This window comes from Syngnathus leptorhynchus, chromosome 16 (genome assembly GCF_054491065.1).
Source record: "Syngnathus leptorhynchus isolate UIUO chromosome 16, UIUO_Slep, whole genome shotgun sequence".
Classification (NCBI taxonomy): domain Eukaryota; kingdom Metazoa; phylum Chordata; class Actinopteri; order Syngnathiformes; family Syngnathidae; genus Syngnathus; species Syngnathus leptorhynchus.
The window spans coordinates 5,152,126-5,164,749 of record NC_141210.1 but is presented as its reverse complement, the minus strand read 5'-3'; the positions used below and the strand labels follow the sequence as shown (position 1 = coordinate 5,164,749).

At 42.4% G+C, this 12,624-nt stretch overlaps 1 protein-coding gene across 1 annotated transcript in view; it reads right to left on the bottom strand.

The window, feature by feature from the left end:
* rdh8a (retinol dehydrogenase 8a) overlaps positions 1-12,624 on the bottom strand; it is an 86,073-nt gene that overhangs the window by 34,727 nt on the left and 38,722 nt on the right. The window contains exon 7 of the mRNA XM_085933328.1: positions 3,051-3,108. The gene's annotated coding sequence lies outside the window, so the exon portion shown is untranslated. The remainder of the gene's footprint in view (positions 1-3,050; positions 3,109-12,624) is intronic.

Below are 12,624 nucleotides of genomic sequence, written 5' to 3'. Positions count from 1 at the left end.
CTGCAAAACCAAAGGAACGCGGATTTTATCACTGCCCCCAGCAATATTTATTGTTCTATTTTGTTGTATATTATTTAAGACTTTCTTAACAGCCCATGTTGGGAATTCCTTTGGCTTTACAACGAGACGAAAACATTCATCACTTGCAACAAAGCACCAAAGGGAAATAAGATGTTTATTGTTTTTTTTCCCCTCCATTTCCTTCAACTTCAAATGTTCCTGCGCCGGTATGAACTTACGAGCTCCCAAATATTGTCAAAGACTGAAACCGGGTAATTCCCAGACATTCATTTGCATGCCGCCGGGTTAACATACTGACGATTGCATACTGCCCGTCGGACTAGCCGAGGATATTAATTCTACACCTAAACAATTCTTCATTTTCTCTTTGTCGAAACGATGAATCGTTTTGTTTACCCTTCAAGCGCAGTTTGCTGAAACGTGATTAGCATTTAGTATTTAGCGGTCGAGAACTGACGGCTTGATTTCTTATTGCGTTTAAGTCCTAATTCACAAATGTGTGTTCCCGCACGTACTGTATTTGTCTCCTCGCTGCGAGGACGTTCCAGGGCAAGAATTAAGAGCGTGACGATTAAAAACACTCCGCCATGCTCTGTTATACCAAGACATGTCATGCAACTCAGAGCGTCACTGGCAGGCATTTTTTTCTCTGGATTATTTATATGTTGGAATATGAACGTGTTATTTGCTCTTCGCCGGTGCTATTTTTTGTTTTGTTTTTGTTTGTGTGCCTCTGGATCACAAGAAGGGGAGGGGGAGTGCTTTTGCTCCTTCAGCAGAAAGAATCACCCTCTGAGGGAGGCTGGGGATGACTGCTGAAGGCGAAAGGGGGGGGGGGGGGGTGAGAAGGGGTTGGTGGGGTAGGGGGGGGGCGTTGCACATCTTCTGGCTGATTGTGCCAATTTCACAGGGCCAGGGAAGGTCGCTGGGGACATGTCAGTGCATCGTGGCTTGCAGCTTTAAAGGGAAACTCCACTCTTGCATTGAACTTGTCGTGGACTATTTGATGAGCATGAATGGAGGGTTCCAGATGAAAACCAGCCAAGACTACAATTAAAGTATGCATGGGAGATTAAATTAGATATTAGCAATTTTAAAATGATTTTTGCAGGGTTTTTTTTAGATCCATTACAACATAGGACAAAGATAATGATGTTCAAACGGTGTCCCTGATAAAAATTCTAAAATAAAAATAAAAAAATAAAAAATAAAAATGGGCTGATAAATCAGGATTTATTTAATTGGAACTAACCTAACCTAAAAAAAAAATCCATATCGGTCGGGCCCAAACTAAAACTAAAAGTGAGTCAATGCATCTCACTTCATTGCTACATCAGGTGACCACAACATTTTAATGTCTTTAAATAAACAAATGGTGCTAAATAATATTTTTGGGACATTAAAATATGCATCCAACCTCGGTGGTTTGTAATGTCCGCGTCCTCCGGTCCAACCCTGTGTTACACCTCCCGTGTATTTTTTTTTTTTTTTATGTGTGTTTGATTTTCCATCCTGTACAGTTATTCTTTAAACTTTGAGATGTTTATCCTGAACTGAACATAAATGTACTTGTCATAAAACCTAAAAAAAGAAATGGCGTGAATAAAGGGCGTTGGAGAAATGTTGCATTTGAGTGATCGATTGTCTACCGACCTCCCAGACAGTCTCGCTCGACAATGACAACCACCGGAGGACGTCTGCACTAGTCCAAGTCTCAACTTCATTTATTTCAATTAGCCCCTTTGAGTCTTCCATAGGGGAGGGGGAGGAGGAGGCAGACTTGAAGGGAGACGAAGAGAAAGGTCACAAATGACAAAGCATTCTCTTCTGACTCACTTGGTAGATCTCCTGACACATATTTTTGAAATCAGTAAATATACGATTTTAATTACATTTTCCTTCCGAATTCCAGCCATCCATCTATCGCTGGCCTACACATGCGGTAATTGCTCAGCCCCTTCATCCTCGCTGTCTTATCTGCAGACGCAGCACACGCTCACTTTTCGAAAGCCTTTTTTTCTCTTCACACACACAGTCACACACACATAATAAATCAAGACACTCAAAGCCTTTGGCACACAATTTCAAAAAAGCTGGTCGAAAGAAAACTACGTTATCCTGTGCTGCCTTCTGCTGCCTTTGAACTCTTTTCACCACACCGAGCTCAGCAATAGCAAAGTCCAGGTTACAATATAGCTGTCCTCTTTTTATAAAAGTCACATTATGAGAGTATGACCTTCACAAGGCATAATATTGAAATAACAATGCCACATCTATATAAATCTTAAAAATGACACAAAAAAATAAATAGCTTGAATTTTAAGCGGTGGGTGTCAATTTAGGGGTGCTACAGCACCCTGGAAAAATGGGCTAGAAGCGCCCATGCATTATTTACAAAATGGCTGATATGTGTGAGAGTGCCCCTGCATATTCAGTCCATTATCCAGGAAAGAGAATCCAAATTGGACCGGTGAAGGTGACAGCAAGAAAAATCTTGTGACATATCGTGTGACAGTAGCATGAAACTGCACTTTAAAGCAAGACCTCATTAAAAGCAAAAGGGGGGGGGCACATCCCTGCATAGTGTGCGAGATATTAGCGGCAATATTGGACAAGCTAGCGAGGGAATGACTTAAGCCAATTTGGACATGCAGAGATGTTGATAAATTCTGAGCAGGCAGCGCTAATGAAGAACCTTTGCCCTGTGTGTGTGTGGGGGGGGGGGGGGGGGGGGGGGGAGAGAGAGTAATAAATAGCAGCATGAAGCCAACCCTCAATAAAGATGCTCGGCCCTCGTAAATCACAGCAATGAGCGGTGAGACGGTGATGCAGCCGTGGCTCAAAGCTAAAGTCAAAAAGTCGGAGGAAATCATCGTTTCCGTTCATCCTGATGGAACGTACGCTACTCGCACAAACTGCCTCCTCCTCTAATTTCCTCTCCTCACTTTTTCTGTGCAATGTACTTTACGTTTTGATTTGGACTCCAATTTTTGGCAACCTTTCAAAAAAAGAATTAAAATGCATCTTACCTGGAATTATGTCTGCACATGTTTTTCCGAAATTCCTGTGCTGGACTCTTCTGATTTCCTGTAATTGGAAAACAACAACAAAGGTGTTAGGAAGACAAAAAAAAAAGATGAAACGGTCACAATTTGCATACCAAGTTAAAAAAAAAATAAAGTAACGCCAGCACAGCGGGCGGTTCCGTGGTAAAAGAACTCACATTCAATTACAAAACTGGAAAAATTGGTTCATAACTTTTCTTCCAATTTACTTGAATCCATGTACGGTAAAGCTGCCAAATAGAAGTCAGCAATTGTGTTTCCAACCTCACTTCACACAACATTTTGATCTTGAATCCATGAATATTTAAAAGAAACAAATTGTTATTCTTGTGATCATTACTTGAAAATGGCTCAGGAGAAAAAAAAAACTCTCACTCGACGTTGGGCCGCTGACTGAGAAGTGTGACATTTCAATTTCCTCCCGTAGTGCTATAAAACAGCGGCCTTTAGTAAAACTGTCGTCTCTCCTCCTCCATCCTCAAAGACACATCAAACAATGGCTTCTTGTCGACTCCTTAACGGACGCTTGCTGATTGAATGCTTTGTTTGCCGAACAAACCGCCAGCCGCTTTCAAGGCTTCAATCTGAATCCTATTTGGCATGCAGGCTCTCTTTGCTAACACCTTCACACGCGTATATCTGGAAAGGTTAGCATGTGTGTCATGGCGGCTATGGTACTTAATGATAGCGAAGAGCTTTGAGGTGAGCGCTTTGAGACGGGGGAGGTGAGCGACGTGACTCATGAATAGTGATCGAGCGAGTGGCCGACAGATGCTCATTAACGACGTGCAAATCAACACACACCTGTGCAGAAGTGCCATCGTGCTCCCATGTGGCCTCTGCACGTAAAGTCGTTTTATCCCCAGGTAGCGTTATTAGCATAGCGCAGCTAGCACTTGCCACTTTTGGGGTGAGAAGATGTTTTGACGAAATATAAAAGCAGACGTGGTGGGATTTTTGTTACAAAAGATGACAGAGACAACCTTGAAATATAATTTTAGTCACTCATTGAGTGAGTGCTGTAGGTGTAGACACTGGCGTAGCTAGGGGGTGTCCACAGGGGAACTGCCCCACCCCAACAGATGCTAGGTCAAATAATAGACTTGTAGGGGTTTTCAGATTTTTTTTTAAAGAAATATTTCAACACATCGCCCATATAATGAAGCGTAATCAACGTTTTTGGAGAAATTTTTAGGTTTTGATTTGTTTTGCGGCACTCAAAATGTGCCAACTGGTCCGTTCTGCCTCATCTGCTTCAAGGTACAAATTTAATTTAACATTTTTTTTAAAGACTTCTTCTTGATTCGTATAATTTCAGTCACGTACAGTGCGCAGTATAGATTCCGCTCAGTAACTCACATTTTATTGCTTCTTCTTCGTAGCCTGGGAACCACCTTTTTAATTACACTCAGCCACCAGCCACTTTCATCACAGTTAACCCAGAAGGCTGAAAAACACACTAGAGGAGCTGATCAAACATTCCGAGCACGTATCGACTGAACTGACGAGTATGAATTGGTAATTTTGCTTTATTTCTTTTTTTCAAGTGCCACATGTAGGGTACTTCAGATGGCTTGGAGCGAGTGGGACAAACCCACCCTCTAGTACTTCTAGTTTGATATGAAATCGCCATCTAATAGGCTCTCCTGCTCTCGTTCACGATACCGCATCGACACGTCCTCACTAGGCGAAAGCTAACAGCATCACTGTTCTCAGTCCATCCTCGTGCCTCCAGCACTCGAGTAGCATATACTACAGGTGAGCTGGTCATGCATGACAACAACATGTTTCCATGGTAACAAGAGCTGGCAGCATGAGAGACGAGTTGTTTTGGCATGCGGGGGTTCTGGCTTTCTGAAGGGGCTCTTGAACGTGTCGATCAATTGTTGCTTGGAGCGCACCAACTAGGGTTGAATACGGCACAGCGGGGACGACAACCTACTTTGGTGGAGCGCTTGGCGACGGGGGGGGGTAAATCGAAACAACATTTTCCAAATCGAGCACTACTTTTTAGGACTAAAAGAAATGCTTGGATTAACTTGAATTATGTAACCATTAATAATAATACTCATCTATAGTGAGCAATGGGCAAAACAACAGAATTAGCTTGAAATATGTAATCATTAATAACGATACTCATCTAGAGTGGCCGTATCGTATTTGGTGCTGAAGCCGATTAGTTCAACTAATTCTACTTCAAAGTGGAAAACAAACGGGGCAGACAACCAGAATCCCGGAACGATGTATTGTTTGACCATTTAATACAAACTGCCAGCCGTTAGGTTTTTTTCCCCCTCTTAACTCATTCACTCCCATTGACGGGTTTAGACGTCAAAGATCCATTTTAACTGGGCTGGCAGTGAAGGAATGAATCAATCAAAAGTCTTCTACTCACTATCATACAGCTAATCAATATCACAAAAGGGATGAAATCCATCACCAAATTAATTGATGTGTTCTATAATTAAGCAAGGGGGTAATCCAGAGAGTTTACTGTGCGTCTGGCCTGAAGTGACACGTGGATAAATCTCCACACTCCTGTCGTCCTACTGCCGCTACCTCTGTCCAGCTGACTTGCCATCTGTCACCCTTCTTTGCCTTCAAATCACCGCGTATTGACCGGAAGCTGACTGCAGGGATGAAGACTAAAGTAAATCGGAAGTCAGTGACCGTGAATGGCTTGCTCGCCGCTCCTGAACGCCAAAAGGGGAGGGTGCTGCGTTTTTTTCCAGGTATCTTCACCTCTTATCCGAGACACCACCTTTGACTTTCAACCTGCTGTGTTCTGGCAAGATTTTGTTGGTGGAACTTTACTTTAATATCAGTTCCATGTTTCATAGCGAAGGTGGAGGAGGGGACAGTCGGACCCAATGAAATATTTACTGTCGTCTCAGGCGGCACAAAAAGGATATTAGCAGACAGGATAGGTGGTCAAATCTAATAAGAAGGACTTGAAGAGAAGGACGAGACTTTCTGAAGCTGTTTTCATGCTGGAAATTCGGACCTGCTCTTACCTTGAGCCAAGATTTTTTTTTTCTGCTGTCCCTATTGAAATGAATGACAAAAAACACCAGGAGGGACCAATTTCTGAATGTCACCGAAATAGGGGACAGAATTTTTCCATCTGTAAACAATCTGAGTGTAGAGAAAGCCAGCACGCGTCGAATTGTGTAAATAATTGTTAGTGTCATACGGAGTGGTGTTGCGAGTCCTGTATCTCTATATCGGGAATAGCAAAGTGTATGATGGGGTTAAAAAAAAAAAAAAGCAATTCGACTCGTCACACCAAAGATATACTTGACTCCACTGAATAATTGCATTGCGGAGAGATGTTTTCCCCGCTAGCTAATGTCTTCCACGGTTGTTTACAGTTGTGCAAACTGTGTCCAACTGAGTGCAATATGGACACATCAACAAATATGTCTATTTAAAAAATATATTATCAGAATATTAAAAAAAATAATACTAAAAAAAACATTTTCATCTGCTCACACTAACTCCCGAGAAGTGCTGAGTCGGCAGTGCCTTCCGGCCAGGTTTGTGTTGGCTCGCGAGTACGGTTTCGGGAGATATTGGTCAGCGCAGAGCGTTTAATCATCCGTGGGATTGCAACAAACGAAAAGGACAAATCATCTTGTGAGTGTTTTATGAATAGCCGTGGCTTTAAAAGGGTTTATTTCTCTATTAAAGGTAAATAGGGGCAGTGTTTAACTTTATAGTGAGGTTGAATTTTTGCAGATAAGTTATCTCCTAATTATGTAAAAATATTTTTAGCATGTTTGCCGTTATCTTTGGGAACAGCAAAAAAATTGAGGCGCCGTACGAATGGCGGATAAACGGATAATCCCTAAAACACCGCTACGTGTCTCTTACTCTTGACATTCCTAAATTTTGTAATGTTTCAAAAGTTTACACCCCCTCCGCTCAAAAAAAACAACACAGCAGCAGATGCATGAAAAAAACATGATGTCGGTGCAATTTTCAATGGAGCAGAAAGAAAATGTAAACAACACATTTGTGCTGGTTTCCCTCGCCTCGGGCGGGGTGGACTTGCTTTTCTTTGTCTGAGTTTCCTTGCGGCATTATCAATTATGCTTTCATCCAATTAAAATGCAAACAAAGACTGCACGATACAACTTGCAGAATTCTGCCCGCTGAGGGAGAGGCCAGTATAACAATGTATTATTATTTTTTTGAAATCCTTAAGCAAACCATTCTGTGTGCTACACATGACCCGACTTCCAAACGTATCCATTTTACTTGTTTGACAACTTGACATGTTTTGATGGGCAGCCTGTAGATTCGGAACAGCCTCCAACACCGCGAGCCATCAAACATCGACATGCAACCAAACAAGCAGAGACCTGGCAATGACTACTCCGAGAGGAGTCGATTTAACTGGGAAAAAAAAAATCAAAAATAGATACGTGCGCCGCATGCAGACACATGCGAAGCGACAGCGGACCGGGGGGCAACGACGACCGTCCGTCTCGAAGGTTCGCGTCCTCCTTTTGTCTCGCCGCCTTTGGAGCGACCGGAGGAAAAAAAAGATGAGAACAAAATGGGTCATGTTTTGTTTGCGTTCACCTCGACATGCGGCCACTGGAACTGGGGGTGGGGGAGTGTGCCAGTACTGTGGATCACATGACTCAATGTGGCTTGTACGCACCCTCACCGCCTTTATTATTGCCACTCGTGCAGCTGACGACGTGAGAAGAGACGACAGGGGGGGGGGTGTAATAGTGCCCCTAAAAATGGCACAAGATGACACCGCACCTCCCCTCAGCTACTTCATTTCAAGGAGCAGTGGGAGGTCAGAATCAAAGTAAGACATTTGTAGATAAAATGGCTTTTTTCCTAAAAGTAGATTATATTTTTGTAATTATATTTTTCATTAAAAGCAAGAACATTTTTGCTTTTCTATTTATCATTTAAGATTTTATATTAAATCCATTAAACAGATTTCAGATTTAAGCAGGGCCCACTATACACAATAATAATAATAATAATAATAATAATAATAAATACATAAGTAAAAATCATTTTCAGACTATAAATTGCATTTAAATAATCTACAAATGTGCCTATTTTCCAAAAATAGACCAGCTTATTGAGACTGCACTTTGTAATGAGTTTATTGTCCAATAAAATAAAACAGTGAATATTTTATACAGCATTTTTTTCTTATAGCATGAATTATCTTAGTGGAGACTGAATTTTAGATTGGATAGAGTGTTCAGGTGTTCCTCATGAAATGTCCAGAAGGCATACAAATACAAACACACACATGCACAAACACACACACTGACACAGCAAGAGAGAGAGCGCTACCAACATGGTGTGTCGTGTGTGTGCTGCCCCTATCTTCTGCGTGTAGCAAGAGCACCAGCAATCACCTTCCAACCTCTGCCCCTCTCCTCGCTCAGTGCAGGACGGAGAAGCACAGAGGAGAAAGAAAGAGAGAGAGAGAGACAGAGTGGGAGGGAGGGTACGAGTGAGCGTTGACACCATCATCTAACTCCCCACACACTCTCCAAGCATCGGACCCTTTCTCCACCTACCAGCCCATCTCAAATTCAGCGGCAGCTCTGCAGAGGCAACGCCGCGCGAGTGCGTCCCTCGCACCCCCCCCCCTCGTCCCCAAGTGATGAGGCTGCTGGAGCGCGGGATAGGAAGAGATCAGTAGCGGCAAAAGGAGAAGAGGAGAAGGTTGGAAAGAAAACTGCGGAAAGCAAAAAATTTGGATGAGGATGCATCTCCTCAGTGCCATGTTCCTGCTGGTCATGTCAGCTGTCACGTCCTGCCAGGTAGGATACACGGACATGATACTTGTTTGAAACTTGTCATGGCTGGCTTTTTGCATGTTTTGTGATTTATGGTAAAAATGGAGGAAATTTATTTAAAAAAAAAAAAAAAAAATCTTGCAAAAATAACTTACATTTTGTACATTTGCAGTTTTATGATTATCATCACATTTCCTTGTCACACACAAAACAGCTGGCAAAAATAATTTGAATTCTCACGAAGCTAAAGTCTCAGATTTTACACGTAATGATGGTTTGAACCTTTGAGGCATATTTTTTGTTGGCACAAATCCAACATCACATATGTTAAGCTTGTGCGAGCCATAAAATGATGTGGTGGGCCAGATCTGGCCACCGAGCCTTGAGTTTGACACTTGCAAATTTGGAATGGAAAAAGGTTGCTTTTCTAAAAACAAAAGAATGTCAAATCTACAAGTGGTCAATTTCTAAGCATGTTTCTTATTTTGGGTGGCATGGCTGCCTCTAAAGTTTGGGATTTGGAATGTCAGTTTAGGAAGTGACTCTTAATTTCCATTGATGTGAATTTGAATGGTTGGCGAGTTGTACCCCGCCTCTCGCCCAAAGTCAGCTAGCTTTAGCTCAATCACAGGCATAAATGAGGACAAACGTTATGGATGGATGACTGGATGAAAAGATGATTTATTTTTCTATTAAAACTAGCACGCATGCTCCTCCGAGAAAATAACAAATTGGCCTCAAGGTGTACCTAATGGTTTGGGCAGTGACCATATTGAAAAAAAAAACCCCATTACTGTCACCATTTTGACAGAATGATGCCGTGGGTGTACCTAATGTTGTGGCCTCTGAGCCGAGGCGGATTGGTTTCACAGCAGAACACGAGTGCGCGCGGCAGCCCAATTTTGTCGAAGGTGACGGGCGATGATGTGACAGTTGTAAAGCCAAATGGTGACGCTGTCAATTATTTGACCTAGAAAAGCATTTGTTACGATGTATACTGTAAATTTACATCCATATTTGTGTCTGAAATCAAATTTAAGAGTGAAAAGAAAAGTTTTTCTTCCTCCCACTGGCCCCGAGGACATTCATCTCTTAGGAGTCCACACAAGGCAAATTAATCCCGTTAATCTTTTCAAGGATGACTGCAAGCGAGAGTAATTTCACTTAACAACCCGTGATTAAGTCTATATTGGATTAAATATGCTTTGATCCATTGCGGGGTTATCTGGTGCAGAACTGCTTGTATTGTGATTGCAGTATAATAAATAGTGTGACATTTGCAAAATTGCACGGGCCTTACACGCTACTGTTGCTGCTGCTCGGGTTTCACATCTCATGCGCACGACATACACGTGACCTTTTCCAACCCAGAAGGGGAGATACGTCATTGTATTGTCGTATTGATAGGTTACCAGTAACATGATCAAATTAAAAGTTGATTAAAAAGGTTGAGAAAAGTAAACAATTATTTGATGTAAAAAGGTAGTCTGGAAATATTTTGAAACAACAACAAAAAAAACATTCATGTGGGTTTTATCAAGTTGTCATTTTTAACTTATGTATTATTTTTGTATTTAGTACATATATGAAAAAAAAATTAAGAAGCAGCTCATGACTCACTGCTGGTTGTGGACCCCCCCCCCCCCCCCCCCCCCTTAAGACAGTTCACGCTATAAATGGCCTCAAGGGACAATTCGTTGTAAATGGCTACATTAAATATTCAAAAAGCTAAATGAAAATGCATCACTACCCGTCTCGAGGCCGATTGCGCTGAAATAATGCAGAATTGATACCTCCCCCACCCCCACTGTAATGGCGCTCACATATTTCCCGCTCAAGCTCCAAATGAAATATTTAGAGTCATTTAATTCGCTTTGTGTTTTTCTCACGTAACCCTAAAGCAGATATTGACAGAAATCAGACGTTGAGAATATGCACTGAGGACGACAGCCAGTTATTGGTTGATGGACGGCAAGATTTTTGCCGCTGCAAACAGCAAAGTGCAGTGGAGCTGAAAAGTTAATTGGTTGTCATCGTCAAGCAAAGAATCACGCGCCCCTTGTGTACATAACATGCTGGATTTGGCAACAATTTAGCTAGCAGCCGCTCTCTCGCTCCAGGAGTTATGATCAACAAAAGATTTGAGGAGTTGCGGCATTTAGGGCTGATTAAGTTGTTTACCTCATTCCAGATGGCTGTAATGAGACGAGGAACTCAGCCAGGGTTTCTCTGTAACTGTAAGACCATAAAGCAAGTACTGCAAAAAAAAAAAAAAAAGCTAATGCGAAAACTTATGCTAGCGGGTTGTCTTATTTTTTTTATATGAGTCTGTGAGCACAAACATAAGCCAAATTAATAAATGGACGAAAGCAATGACGTTGGTATGAAAAATACGGCAAACATCTGCGTGGGCGCACGTCCAATACGGACATCTGTGCCGATTCCTCCTTGCTAAACTTTTAGCCCAAAATCTCAAGGCTGAGTCAAGATCAAACAGCAACAAAGACGACACTGGAAAATATGGAAAGGGTCTTTTATGACGTGGCAGCAAACCTCGTTAAAGTGCATTCGGCAAGATTCGAGGTCTTAAAGGCTTTTACTGAGTGAGAAGAAGGGCAACTGGCAGGTGTTTTGTACAAACAAGGCCACGAGGTGAAAAATTAGAGTGACGAACAATTGAGACACGAGAGACGGACAAAATATGCTAGCAAAAATGCGATGAATTCAAAGCTCAACAATTCTATTAAATGACTTTTAGGAAAAGATTATACGACGCGTGTCGACGGTACGTCTTAACGCCCCCTCCTCGAACCATTTATGCACCTACGGGACGCCTCGCAATCATACGCAGATAATGGCGTTGCATTATGTTGTCGTCTTGTTGGCGAGATTGAAAAGTAGCGGATGATTGTACATGATGATGCCAAGGTACAACGGAAAAGACATTTCACTTCTTTTTAAAGCGTTGAATTACATCAGCCAATGGATTGTTAGCTTCTCTGTGTTAATGTTGTGGTGGGAAGAGGATTATTTACAGTGGAATAGTGTGCTAGTGGGCAATATCACACAGGTTCTGGGTTCGAATCCCAACGTGGGGGGTTTGCTGCGTATGACTTCTGTTGTTGCTTTCTGTTTCGTAGAAAAAATCTCGAGGACTAACACAAGGTCTGTGCTCGTAAATTGTCATTCCATAGCTCTGCGAGGAGACAAAAATTATGAACACAAATGTGACCTTCCCTCACCGCTATATTTTTTCATTCCGACTATATAACGCATCCATGCGTCCTCGTGTTTTTGTTTGGTGAGCACCCTGCTGTCAAGTGTAAGGTCGGGCGAAATATAAACATAATTTTGATATCACATTCAAAGACACCCCGCTCCCCTCCCCTCCCAGCTCCCCACTAGCTTCGTTTCCTTCTGAGCCAGCGTGTGCCCGCCGGAGGCCGCACGGCTCAATACGACTATAAGCAAAAGTGACATTCCTCGGACAACAGTCCGACCGGGGACGCCCGTGCTCGGGCACGGCCTCATTCCCGCACTGTGCACAATTCACAAGCAGCAAGACGGGGGATCACATGTGGGCGGGTCAGGTGAGCATTTTTTTGGGGGGGGCTATTTGCTAAAAATTGTAAGATGCTTGGAAAATAACGGGCTACTACTGAAGTGGTCAAAATCTGAGATCAATGACTTGAAAAGGTCAAGATCCCATCAATCACGCCCCTCCCCTTTTTTCGCACGTATACTTTTGGTGGCCG